Source organism: Amphiura filiformis, chromosome 20 (genome assembly GCF_039555335.1).
Source record: "Amphiura filiformis chromosome 20, Afil_fr2py, whole genome shotgun sequence".
In the NCBI taxonomy this organism is placed as follows: Eukaryota; Metazoa; Echinodermata; class Ophiuroidea; order Amphilepidida; family Amphiuridae; genus Amphiura; species Amphiura filiformis.
This window is the reverse complement of record NC_092647.1, coordinates 35,350,893-35,363,482: the sequence shown is the minus strand read 5'-3', so window position 1 is coordinate 35,363,482 and position 12,590 is coordinate 35,350,893. Positions and strand designations below refer to the sequence as shown.

General features: G+C 36.8%; 2 long non-coding RNA genes across 2 annotated transcripts in view; one reads left to right on the top strand and one right to left on the bottom strand.

Moving 5' to 3' along the window:
* Nucleotides 1–734: 734 nt before the first annotated feature.
* LOC140142719 (uncharacterized) overlaps nucleotides 735–12,590 on the bottom strand; it is a 28,278-nt gene continuing 16,422 nt past the window's right edge. The window contains exons 3-6 of the long non-coding RNA XR_011857564.1: nucleotides 12,144–12,215; nucleotides 7,630–7,701; nucleotides 4,731–5,039; nucleotides 735–2,211 (exon numbers count right to left, since the gene is read on the bottom strand). This is a non-coding gene — a long non-coding RNA (uncharacterized lncRNA). The remainder of the gene's footprint in view (nucleotides 2,212–4,730; nucleotides 5,040–7,629; nucleotides 7,702–12,143; nucleotides 12,216–12,590) is intronic.
* On the top strand, nucleotides 9,941–12,328 carry LOC140142720 (uncharacterized). Its single transcript, XR_011857565.1, has 3 exons — nucleotides 9,941–9,992; nucleotides 10,758–10,835; nucleotides 12,258–12,328. It is a non-coding gene; the product is annotated as an uncharacterized lncRNA (long non-coding RNA).

Here is a 12,590-nt window from a genome sequence, read left to right as displayed (position 1 = left end):
GAAGGCCTATTGAGTTATCTTTTTCAATTTCTCAGAAAAAGAGATGAAAAAAATCCCTATAAAAGGGAAAGGTCCATTTTCAATTTCTCGAAGTTGGACTAGGAAAAAGATGAGCCAATGGAGAAGTCTTTTTCAATTTCTCAGAAAAAGAGGGGGGCAGGTATTCAGGTTTACTGTGGTATAAATATACCTTTATATCCATCTCTTGATAGATATAAAAAAAGAATAAACCTTTTGGAAAAATTCAAATGAATTTTTTGAAAAGTCTCAGATTTCTCGAATTTGGACTAAATGTAGGATATGCCGGATAAATTGTTGAGGAAATGAATATCAAGAAGAGAAATGTACATTAGCATATTGCTAAAAATATTGAAATTCAACTACGGTTTCATTAAAAATGAAAAAAAAATGGAACATATAACCCTTTAAGGTGGTACTACACCCCTTGATAAATTTGTGAATATTTTTGCATTTTTCTCAAAAATAATATCACACTGGTAACAAAAGTTCATGTATATTATAGGGTAAGACAAGCGGTACGTTATTTATGATAAGAAAAGAGGTACCGTTAGAATGTACCTCATTTCTTAACATAATAATGAACCCCTTGTCTTGAATCACTGAAATTTCAGTGAAGTAAATGGATTCCATGCCCCTGTAATATACATATAACTTTTGTTACCAGTGTGTAGTTACAATGTACTTATTTGAGAAAATGCAAAACTAGTCAAAATTAATCACAGGGTGTAGTACCACCTTAAATAGTCAGTAATTGTTTTAGGTGTACAAATTCAACATTCAAAGCTTTCAATACATCATACCCTCACTAGATTTAAAAAAGTAACCAGTAGTTTTGACATGCTGACATGTGAATTTTCACATAGGCCCTATTGCACACTCCCGCATCCGCCTGCTCCACATCCGCCTGCTCCTCCACCCCTGGCATTTTTCATTTCAACTGATGTGATTTTTTTACTGAATAATGTATAATTATATGCTTCAGTAGACTGAAAGAGTATAAAATTAGGCTTAAAATGAGGTATCAACCACTGCTGTAGGATATGGGGTTATGGAAAGCCAATCAAATTTGTATCGCAATTTTCAGAAAAGTGTAATCCCTCCACCCTTTTTGCATACCCAACTTATGACATGCGACCATGTCACAAAAGGTTTGGTTGGCTCTATAGGCCCTGTATAAAAGCATTTTATTGGAACTGGCCGGTGACTAAGTCTTTATTGGGCGATCTATCGTGTGTCCACCAGTAATGATAACAACATACTGCAAACTCTATTTTGGCTTCATCAGTAATCCTTACGTAAAAATAATAACAAATGGCCCATTTCCAATTTGTGTACCGCACACATAATTAGAGCAGGAGAACTGGGACTCCCTATACCGCCACGTACAATCGCGCCGTCAGCTATGGAGAGAAAATTGGGGGTATTCGGGTCCTTGCCGATGGTTCGCGGAGACGAACGAAAACAATTCTGTGTCTCATCTGTAGCATCTTGGTACTCGCGTGCAGGTCGCATCAAGTGCCTCTCTCAAATGCGCCCATTATCTATGTCGCGCCTGCATGACAACGAATGCCTCGAGCGCATTCCGAGGGAAACCGAATACCCCCAATTTTTGCTCCATGCCTGTATCAAGATGGCGGTCAAGTCTTGGTTCTCTAGTTTTAATTCTGGTGTACCGCCCTAACATCATCAATACAAGTCTATGATTTCTGCGTATTATTCCAAAATCTTGCACACCTTCAATTCCTACCTCGGCCCTATGATTATCATGCTCTCAATGTATCACAAATACCTTGTTTCAATTTAATATCTTGTAACCAGTTTGAAATGGTGCACTATAGTGGGAATTCCAATTGAATGAACGCAGCTTTCAATAGCGTGACGAATTTTTGCGTACACTGCGCGATATACGCCAGCGTGTGCGACTGTGCGTGAGTAACACGGAAGCGAATCCAACCATGCCAACGCACTCGTGATTGGTTAGCATTGTATGCAAGGTAGTGCGTTCACGTTGTATAGTTTGAAATATGCGATATACGATAGCGGTTGGATCGAGTACAGCTGTTGAAAGCTGCGTTCATTCAATTGGAATTCCTACTATAATTAGGTACAAATCAATAACATCAAATTTATTCCAGTGCCAATACCACTGTTGAAGCTCTTCATCCAAATTTTTTCTGCATCTGCCACGTCCTGTAAAAATTTAAAAAAGAGAAAGAAAAATGTTATTGGAGATTAAACACAATCTTACTATAAATAGGGGAATGTTGTATGTTTGTGGGTATTTCTACGCAAAAGTTCAGTCAGTTTCGATCCAAATGTTGTCAAATTCAAACGGGAGATTGAGGAATATACAGGAACATACTTTAAATTTATTGGTTCCAAATGGTCAAGAATTGGCCTCAAAATCTGTAAAAAAAGTGATTTTTCGCGGCAAATAATAGCTGTTGCTATGTACGGGCTATGTCAACCGGCGCATCAACTTATTTAGCATAAATCGCACCTAGGGTTGTAAAGGGGTGGAAAGTTTCAGGGAATTTTGGAAAGTTTCCGGGAATTTTGAATTGGCTTTTATTATGTTTTTAACTTGTATTTTAATATTTAATCATTCAGAAAGCAAATTTGATCTTTTCACAACGTATGATTTTTACAATCGGATAAGTGCTACCAATTGTTTATATGTTCTTTTACCGCTGATTTTTAGTATTAAAAAAAAGACCAGGATTTTTTCATGTGGGATTTTCAAAGTCCAGCAAGTCTTGCATATCTTTATTTTAAAATGTTGCATATTTTGGGAATTCCCAATTACCATTATGCCATCGGCAATGAATTCATAGTTTCCTCTTGGAGATCTTGAAAAGGGGACGAGGTCACAATTCATTATTCATTATTTGGCATCATTTCATTATTTGCTATTTGTAGAGGATTGGATTCAAACATAAAACATATTCCAAATGAATTACTGCAGCATATCAGGTTCATTTTGCTCATATTGTGAAATAATAATCTTTTAAAATAAATTACTATTATTGCAAGCACATCTGAAACTCCACTGGAAAGTGACGAGGGATTTTTTAATTTCCATTACTTAGCACACACTCTAATGCTACTGCAGCAAAACACTGCTAAAATGCTTACAAGAATGAGACAAACATAACTGACAAGTAAACACTTTCATAATGACATCAACTTCAAGAATATTGAGATATGAATGAAAATAATGAAAGTTTTGGCCAATTTTGAAAAATAACGAGCGCTCCAAGAGGAAACTATGAATTCATTGCCGGTGGCCTTATAATAGGGCATTGCTATTTCTTAACCAAAAATGTATGCAGTTGGGATTTTTCAATAGCTTTGAGTCACTGAGACAAACATCCCTATTTATTTTGCCTTTAGAATATGGGAGTCATTTTGATTGACGATGTAACTTTCGTAACATAGGTGTATTTTGGGACTGAACAGACAACGTTAACTCCCGGACATTAACTCATGCAAGATCTTTGTATATAGTTCACATCTTATGAGCTACATGTAGCACCGAATGAGAGTTCAAATTTAATATTCAAGATCACTTAGCTGGTAGCTGGTAACAAAAATGTAAAATAATAGAAGACTTTATGTAGGCCTAATAAGATAATGATTATCCCTTCAGAGGTTGTGGTTATTGTTTCAAAACTCATTGTACTAGCTAGTGTAAAATGTTTTACAGAACAAAAACATAACACAGTAAGATCTGGTCATGCTTGTTGTTTTCTTTGATAAAAATGGATATTGGTCATTCTTGTAGTTCTTTCTTATGATTGTATGCTCTTATAAATTACTCCAATACCCTAATCTACACAGTGATTCCCCTGTTTAAACTTTGATTTTAGATTTGAATGAAAATTCCTGAATATTCCCCAAAATTTCCGGTGGAAACTTTCCACTCCAAAAATTCCCGGGAATTTTACAACCCTAATCGCACCGTTGTTAGCGTGTCGTACACGCCACTTGACGCGCACAGACGGGGGCGCTAAAGATTCCCAAAATGATTAGGACAGCATTTATCAAATTTTTTGTAAACAAATCCAAGTGAATATTGGGTGAACTGATGTTAAACATACCTCTTGTGTTATCCCGAGTCTTTTTTTAAGACATGGCATAACTGGGCATTAATCTTCACTTGGATTTGTTTACTAGAAATTTTACAAATGATATTGAAATGAAACTGACAATCCTGATGAACTTATTTACAGATTTAGGACAACGGGTTCTAATAACTTTATTTTCCATTTCAGACAACAGAAGTGGCTATATGCCATTAAGAAGCCACAACTGGATCACTTGCAATGGAGAAGGGTGTGTGGGCAACATTTCCACAAACGTTCGTTCACACCCAAAGGGTATTTAACCCGAAATGCAATACCAGCATGCAGTAAGTATGACAATATAAACTTCTGATTAAAAGTTCCATAACTTCAATATCTGCACGTACAAGTAGATGCACATCCATACGTCTTGTTTTTTGACCCATTTTTTATCCATTTCAACAATCAGTTATGTTAATCCATGTAGAGGTTTTGATTGTAAACATAGTTTTGCTGTTTTATTCACAGATGATATCAAGATCCAGCTAGCCGGAAATGGAGATCATAATTATCATCAATTATGCAGTAAGTAATGAGGGGTGATATTGGGGGTAGGGGTGGGGTGATGTAAGTTACTATACATACCATATATACATGGTGAATGTATCGTTGCCAGAATGCTGAGATCATGCTAATCATTATCTTCAAAGTTCTGTACATTTGTTGCCATGGGTGTTGGTTGCTGTTGATGTTGCATTGGTCAAAAGCATTTAAAAGCTAGTCCCCAATCTGTAACTTGATGTGGTAGTAAAACTTTTAACCATACTACAGTTTTGGCTCCAGACCATGTGATGTTGATGCCATTTTGTGCCCTAACCTGTGATCTTCACTCCTTGTTCTCTTTGATATCATATGTGAGATCAGACGTGTTATCAAATAGCGGGTCAACTTGACCTGGTTATTAAAAACAAAACATGAACTTGAAATTAGGATCATATTAGCTATTCTAAACTTTGAGTTACTGAATGTTATGGTTGTTTTTCACTATTTACAGATATTGAATCCTGCCAGCCAGCTAGTCAATATATGGAAGCAAGTGAAGAAGAGGAAGGTGAGGAGACAATGGAAGCCAATGTCCCAGGTAAGTTTCATGACCTGTTTATTAAAACCAAAACATGAACTTGAAATTAGGATCTTATTAGCTATTCTAAACTTTGAGTTACCATACTGAATGTTATGGTTGTTTTTCACTATTTACAGATATTGAATCCTGCCAGCCAGCTAGTCAATATATGGAAGCAAGTGAAGAAGAGGAAGGTGAGGAGACAATGGAAGCCAATGTCCCAGGTAAGTTTCATGACCTGTTTATTAAAACCAAAACATGAACTTGAAATTAGGATCTTATTAGCTATTCTAAACTTTGAGTTACTGAATGTTATGGTTGTTTTTCACTATTTACAGATATTGAATCCTGCCAGCCAGCTAGTCAATATATGGAAGCAAGTGAAGAAGAGGAAGGTGAGGAGACAATGGAAGCCAATGTCCCAGGTTAGTTTCATGACCTGTTTATTAAAACCAAAACATGAACTTGAAATTAGGATCTTATTAGCTATTCTAAACTTTGAGTTACTGAATGTTATGGTTGTTTTTCACTATTTACAGATATTGAATCCTGCCAGCCAGCTAGTCAATATATGGAAGCAAGTGAAGAAGAGGAAGGTGAGGAGACAATGGAAGCCAATGTCCCAGGTAAGTTTCATGACCTGTTTATTAAAACCAAAACATGAACTTGAAATTAGGATCTTATTAGCTATTCTAAACTTTGAGTTACTGAATGTTATGGTTGTTTTTCACTATTTACAGATATTGAATCCTGCCAGCCAGCTAGTCAATATATGGAAGCAAGTGAAGAAGAGGAAGGTGAGGAGACAATGGAAGCCAATGTCCCAGGTAAGTTTCATGACCTGTTTATTAAAACCAAAACATGAACTTGAAATTAGGATCTTATTAGCTATTCTAAACTTTGAGTTACTGAATGTTATGGTTGTTTTTCACTATTTACAGATATTGAATCCTGCCAGCCAGCTAGTCAATATATGGAAGGTGAGGAGACAATGGAAACCAATGTCCCAGGTTAGTATTCTTATTATCTTAGCGTGCAACATGTAGTAATGCAAATACAACATGTTCAATTTTGGGGGAAGTATTCAGAACTACTGGTCCCTTGGTGTTGAATGATTTGACTACTTCCCTACGCTGACCTGTCAGGAAGTATTCAATTCATCTAACACCTTGGGACCAGTAATTTCGACTACTTCAGCTCCAAACATGTTGTATTTGTTTAACCCCAATTCTGCGCAAGCATGCATCCCAGGGTCTGCGATGACGCAAGGAAGTGTCAAATGCTCATGGAATTGCTGGCTGGGCAGCAATAACCTGTGTAGCTCTCGGTCCGTGATCGTGTGGTTGGCATGCGGAGGGATCAAAGGTTCGAATCCCGGGGGTGCCAAGTCAAAAATTCTTCTTCTTCACTTTTTCGGATCTTCTGTGACTTCCGATAGCAAAAAACTTAGGTCAGTGTTAGGGTTAATGTAACATTAGTAGCCAATGTAATGCAACTCTACTAAATGATATGTTCTGTTTTATTCATAGATACTGCAGGTCAACAAGCCAGCCAGCCAGCTAGCCTGGAAGTAATTACTGAAGGGACAGTTGAAGTGGAAGACATGTTTGAGACAAAAGGTCAGAATTATAATTTTCTGTCATTTGACATAACTAGCGGGACAATGCGTTCATGACTCGCATTACCTGGTTAAATGATACCTGGCAGTAATGCTAGCTATATGAAGAGATTGTTTCCAAACCATGTTAAGTCCACAATCATGTGTTTATCATTTACTTGTGTGAAACAATCACAATATTACTTTGGCAAGTTTGACTTAAATTGCAACAGTAAGTTGTACATGTACCATCAACAAGCCATTATTTACCACAAGAAATTGCTGCTGACCCGCTCCCACAAAACTAGACATATGTCATTAATATTGATGGCTTTACAGTAAAGGACAGTAAATGTGTAAGGACTTGTTTTGGCTCAGAAATTGCTCGATTTGGGTGCTTTTAAAACGTTAAAGAATATTCTGTTTTCAATGGTAGGTTATAGTAAACATATTAAGGAATCGTAAACATATTAAGGAATCAAAAACAATCAAAACTGAAAAACAAAATCCACAGGGTTTTTCACCCCTTTCCCAAATTTGACTCGCTGTATCTTGAAATGACTGATTGGGACTTAAGGCAGGTCTCATTATTATGCAGACTAATTGATCTTATTTTGGGAACCAAAGAGCTCACACAGTATTGTTACTGTACATCCATCCACTGTTTGATTTGTAATGGTGCATCTAACTGAAATTGCTATACATACAGCATCACAACCTATTGCAATATCACACATGTAAATGATCAGAAACATGTTTGTAAATTTAACATGGTTTAACCTAAGTCTTCATATAATTATTGTAGGCCTATCTGAAAAAGTTACCTTTGATATTCTGGTGTTTCATAGCTCATGTATTGTTACACTCTCCAAATTTAGCTATACTCCCTATAGAACCTGCAAAAAATAAATAAATACAAATTATTTATATTTCAGAAAATATGATGATATTTCACAACACATCACCTGTGGAAGATGTTCATGGATATAAAGGTTGCTTACCAGGTAAGCTACAATGTATGTACACTGATAATAATAAAAACTAGAATTATGCGGTTCGTGATTAGACCAAAAAAAAAATTGTTTGTTTGTCCACGTCCGACCGACCATGTACCCTGGTCACGACCGTGTCTTAAAATAAAATGAACAGTATAACATGTAGAACCATCAAGAGTTAAACCAGTAAAGTGCTGTGTGTTTTGACTTATTTACCAGTCTTCAAATTGTCAGTTTCAATTGCAATATCTGTATTACTCATATCATAGGCCTACAATATTTTCTTCATGCACATTAGTACCCCCACCCCCCATGTGGGGCACCCTCCCATTTACACGAAGAGTGGGGATCAAAAATTTGATGAATCATTGTTTTTATTAATATTGCTCATATATATCAATTTCAGTCATGTAGGCACAAAATAAGATAAAAAAAAAGTCATTAAAAATCATGATTTTTTTTATAAGCTTAAACATCAGGGTTTTTTTTCTCTCAAAATTGTGAAAATATTGCACCAAATGGCGTCAAAATTCAGGTCCACTTTTTTAAATTCTCAGGGGGCACATCTCCCCTCAGCCACCTCTGTCGGGGTTTCCGGCGCTAGCGCCCTAAAAGCACCACATTTTGATGCCGCCCCCTACACTCAATGTTATGGCTGCTTTATTCACAGGTAATGAAACCGGTCAGCCAGCCAGCCAGCCAGCTAACCTGGAAACAACTGAAGAGGCAGTGGTGGTGGAAGAGATATTGGAGATGAAAGGTGAGTATTTTTTTTATCATTTGACATAATGACGTATAACAAACAAGAGCACCAATGGCGCTGTGGCTCTGTGGTGACAGTGAAAGTCGAATGTGCAACAGGTGAAATCATTTGACTATATGTGACATATTATACATTCAATAGGTACATCTGGTCGGTTGGTAGCTATTACTGCCAACACCCCCCTTATGACCTTGTGAATCATTCATTCATAATTGTGACAACCTTGAGACCATCCAATCAGAACAGATCAGGATCGATTAATACGCCATAGGTCATGACCTCCTGCGTGTAAACATAAAACAAGCAAGCTGCTGTCCAAAATCAAGGCGAGATCGGGGACCAGCGACGTAACATCTATCGAATAAACCTTGGTCTTGAATTTCTTAAGGAGTCCTGGCCTAAAAACCATGTTATTTTTCAAGAGAAAGCATATCAATCTTTGATATTCTGAAGTATAAAAGTATGAGTGTGATGAAATACGAACATTTTTCATGACTTTTGGTCCGTGTTTTTGCACAAAAATTGAGGTCACAAAAATATGTGAACTTGCGCAAGGAAAAATAGTCCACTAGCACTAGGAAATTCATTTACCCGGTTCATTAGTTCAGATTTATTCAAGATTCAGACATGTTCTTGACCATTTTTTGACATTCCTCAACTATTTCTTTATTTAAATTGTAAAGAAATAGTTAAGAAAAGTTATGAAATAGTAAATAACTTCTGAATCTGAACTGAATCTTAAGAAATTACCCTCCGTTGGTTTCCGTCACTTTCACACAACTTAAATTATACAAACCAAAATAATCTCTAGCACACACGGGGTACCACAAAACAACTCGTTCATCGTGGCTTTTTTACCAAAAAATCATATTTTATCGACAGTATTTGAAATCCACCTGGAGTGCAATCGGTTAAAAATAAATAAGCAAAATTTAGAAACAAATTTCAAGACCAAATATCAACCAGACAAACATCCTTAGCATAAAAACCAACGCCCAAATTGGCTCTCTAATGGTTGCGATCACTTAGGCCCTTTAAGCTTCGCTCAGAGCCAAAAATGAGCATCGTTATATTGTTATGGCAAAACTTCAATAGTTTTGTTTAACAATGTGCAGGGTATACACTGTAGGTCTAAAAAAGGTGATCTTGTATGACCCCTTACACAGCCAAAAAAAATTGGGGGGGGGAGAGGGGTTGTCAAACTGAAATTTTCGGGGCCTGCATACTTATGATTTCACAACATCACAGTATTTAATATATTCCACAGATGTTACATTGTGCTTCCATATAAGTACACTCAATGTTATGGCTGTTTTATTCACAGATATTGAAACCGGTCAGCCAGCCAGCCATCAGCCAGCCAGCCAGCCAGCTAACCTGGAAACAACTGAAGAGGCAGTGGTGGTGGAAGATATATTTAAGACAAAAGGTCAGTATTTGTACTATCAACATACAACTATTTATAGAGTGTCAGTCTGTCGCAATCGTGATAGCACGCGGAGCTATCATAGAGTATCAACAGGCACAGTGCGCACATCAGAAAGCATTACAGGTGCATCTCATCAGATCAATAGGCTTACATTTTGTATTTTCAACACATATTTCAATACGGAATGCATGCACATGCCTATTTCAGCAGAACTAGAATTTCGCGGTTCTCGACCTGCGTGGTTCTTGACGCAAAGCCTCCACCTTTTCCCCCATCATTTTAACCAGTGCAATTTAACTTGACCCCAAAATGACCGTCACATTATTTGCCTCACTAAGGTGGCCATTCCCACCAAATTTCATGAACCTGCAGCAGTCTATGGCGATTTGACTCCAGATGACCCCAAAATTTTTGCCTTGTTTCAGTGGTCGTCCCCACAAAATTTCATGAACCTGCGACAATCTATAGCAAGTTGACCTAGGATGACCCCAAAATGACCTTACCAGTTCCAAGAAATTTCACTCGCAAGCTTGGACGGATGGACAACCAGGAAACACAATACCTCCGGTGGAGGCATAAAAAGGTCTAGTTTGTTGGAATGCACAGAACGATTGCTTTTACCATAAATCCTGATGCAAGCCGAGTATTGACAGACAAACATTTGTTTGGCATCCCGTCAAATTAATAAGTTACTAATATTTATTTAGTACTATAATATTCTTGTGATGAATTTACATTAATGTATGTATCCTGCTTCTTTTTCAGATAACACATACACTTTGCCAATCCCACAGCACCCACCACCATCATATGAGGCGGCCTTGAAAATGGCGAAGAATGAAGGTAAGAATAAGCAACTACGACATGGTTTGAGCCTGAGATCAGTGGCAGATTTAAGCTGTCAGGAAAGGTCCTATTTGGACTTCGGGCTCCCTGCTTTTTTTTATGCTTCTTTTCTATGCCCCGCTGCACGGGCATAGATAATTGTGATGATGCGTGCGCATATTTATTTATTTATTTATTTATTTATTAGATCTTATTTTGCCTGGGGAAACCCAATCAGTGTGAACACTGTTTTTCATGGGTGCCCAGGGGTCAAACAAAATACATCAAAATGGTTAACAATTTACAAGAATAATAAATATTATATATTAAAATACATTCAAAATTACAAACTCTGGAACTAAAAGACACTTAGGTACAGATAGCAAATATATATTAAAAATATAAAAATAGCATTAAGATACAATTCTTTTAAAAGTTCCAAGCTTGGCTGGAAGTGGTGCTTTAGCAGCAGTTGGAAGGTTGTTGAATGCTAAAGGCCCCCTATAACTAAATTTTCTACTGTCCGATGTGTTGCGACAGAGAGATAGGACCAAATTTCCCTGAGAACCAGCTCTTGTCCTGTAGCTATGAATGTCAGAAACAGTATTAAAAATATTGCACAGATTTGTGGGTAGACTGCCAGTAAGACTTTTGTAAACCATAATATTAAGGTGTTTCAAACGACGATCAAAGTTTTTCCCAGCTCAGTCTTCCTAATAAGACATCAGTTGGGAAACGACGTGGAAGACCGAGAATAACTTTACCAGCAGTATTTTGAAGAACTTTCAATTTAGACAAAAGAGTATTGTTGGCATTACCCCATACTACATCGCAGTAATCAAAGTGTGGAATAATTAAAGATTTGTACAACATGACAAGAGTTTTTGTTGGCAATACATTACGTACCCTTCTTATCAGACCAATACGCTTGTTGACTTTTAAGACCACTTTGTCAATATTTATACACCAGGTAAGTGATGGGTCAAACCAAACACCAAGATATTTAAATTGGTCAATTTGTTCTATTGCCTCACCTCTAATTTGAATGTTGAGCTTATCTTGGGTACGGGCAAGTTTTTGTTGAGTGCCAAAAAGCATGGATTTTGTTTTTTGACGTTGAGAGTGAGATAGTTGATTTCAAGCCACTGGGCAACATAAGAAAATTTAGAATTCAAGATTCTGTTAAGTGTATCAACTGTCTTTCCCCTGACGAAAATAGCAGTATCATCTGCATATAAATCTACTCTACAATCAACACTTCCAGACAATGACGTCAGATCATCAAGTCATCTATAGGCTATATAAAACTATTTCTGGAAAAGTTACCTTTGATAGCTTGGTGGTCCTTTGCTCATATTGTAACAGTCTCACTCCATATAGACCACGCTCCATGTAGACCTTGCAGAAATAAAAAATAAATACAAATTATTAATATTTCAGACAATGTGATAATATTCTACAACACACCACAAGTGGAAGATGTTCATGGATATGAAGGTCGCTTACCAGGTAAGCTAGTCATAATAATAACTATTCTTCTCAATTGCCATTTTCCAATTAATTTTTAGACTTAAATCGGTTAAATTTAAAAAAAAAATGAGGTGAATATATAGCAAATGCATAACCACCGTTCAAGTTTTTATTACGAAAATTTATAATAGATGCAACTTTTTAATGATTCAAATTCATGCATGGCTTAAAAGTTTCATTCCAGATTTAAGACTAAGAGGGGGGTGTCGCCCCTGAAGCTATCGATTTTCAGTATAAATGATG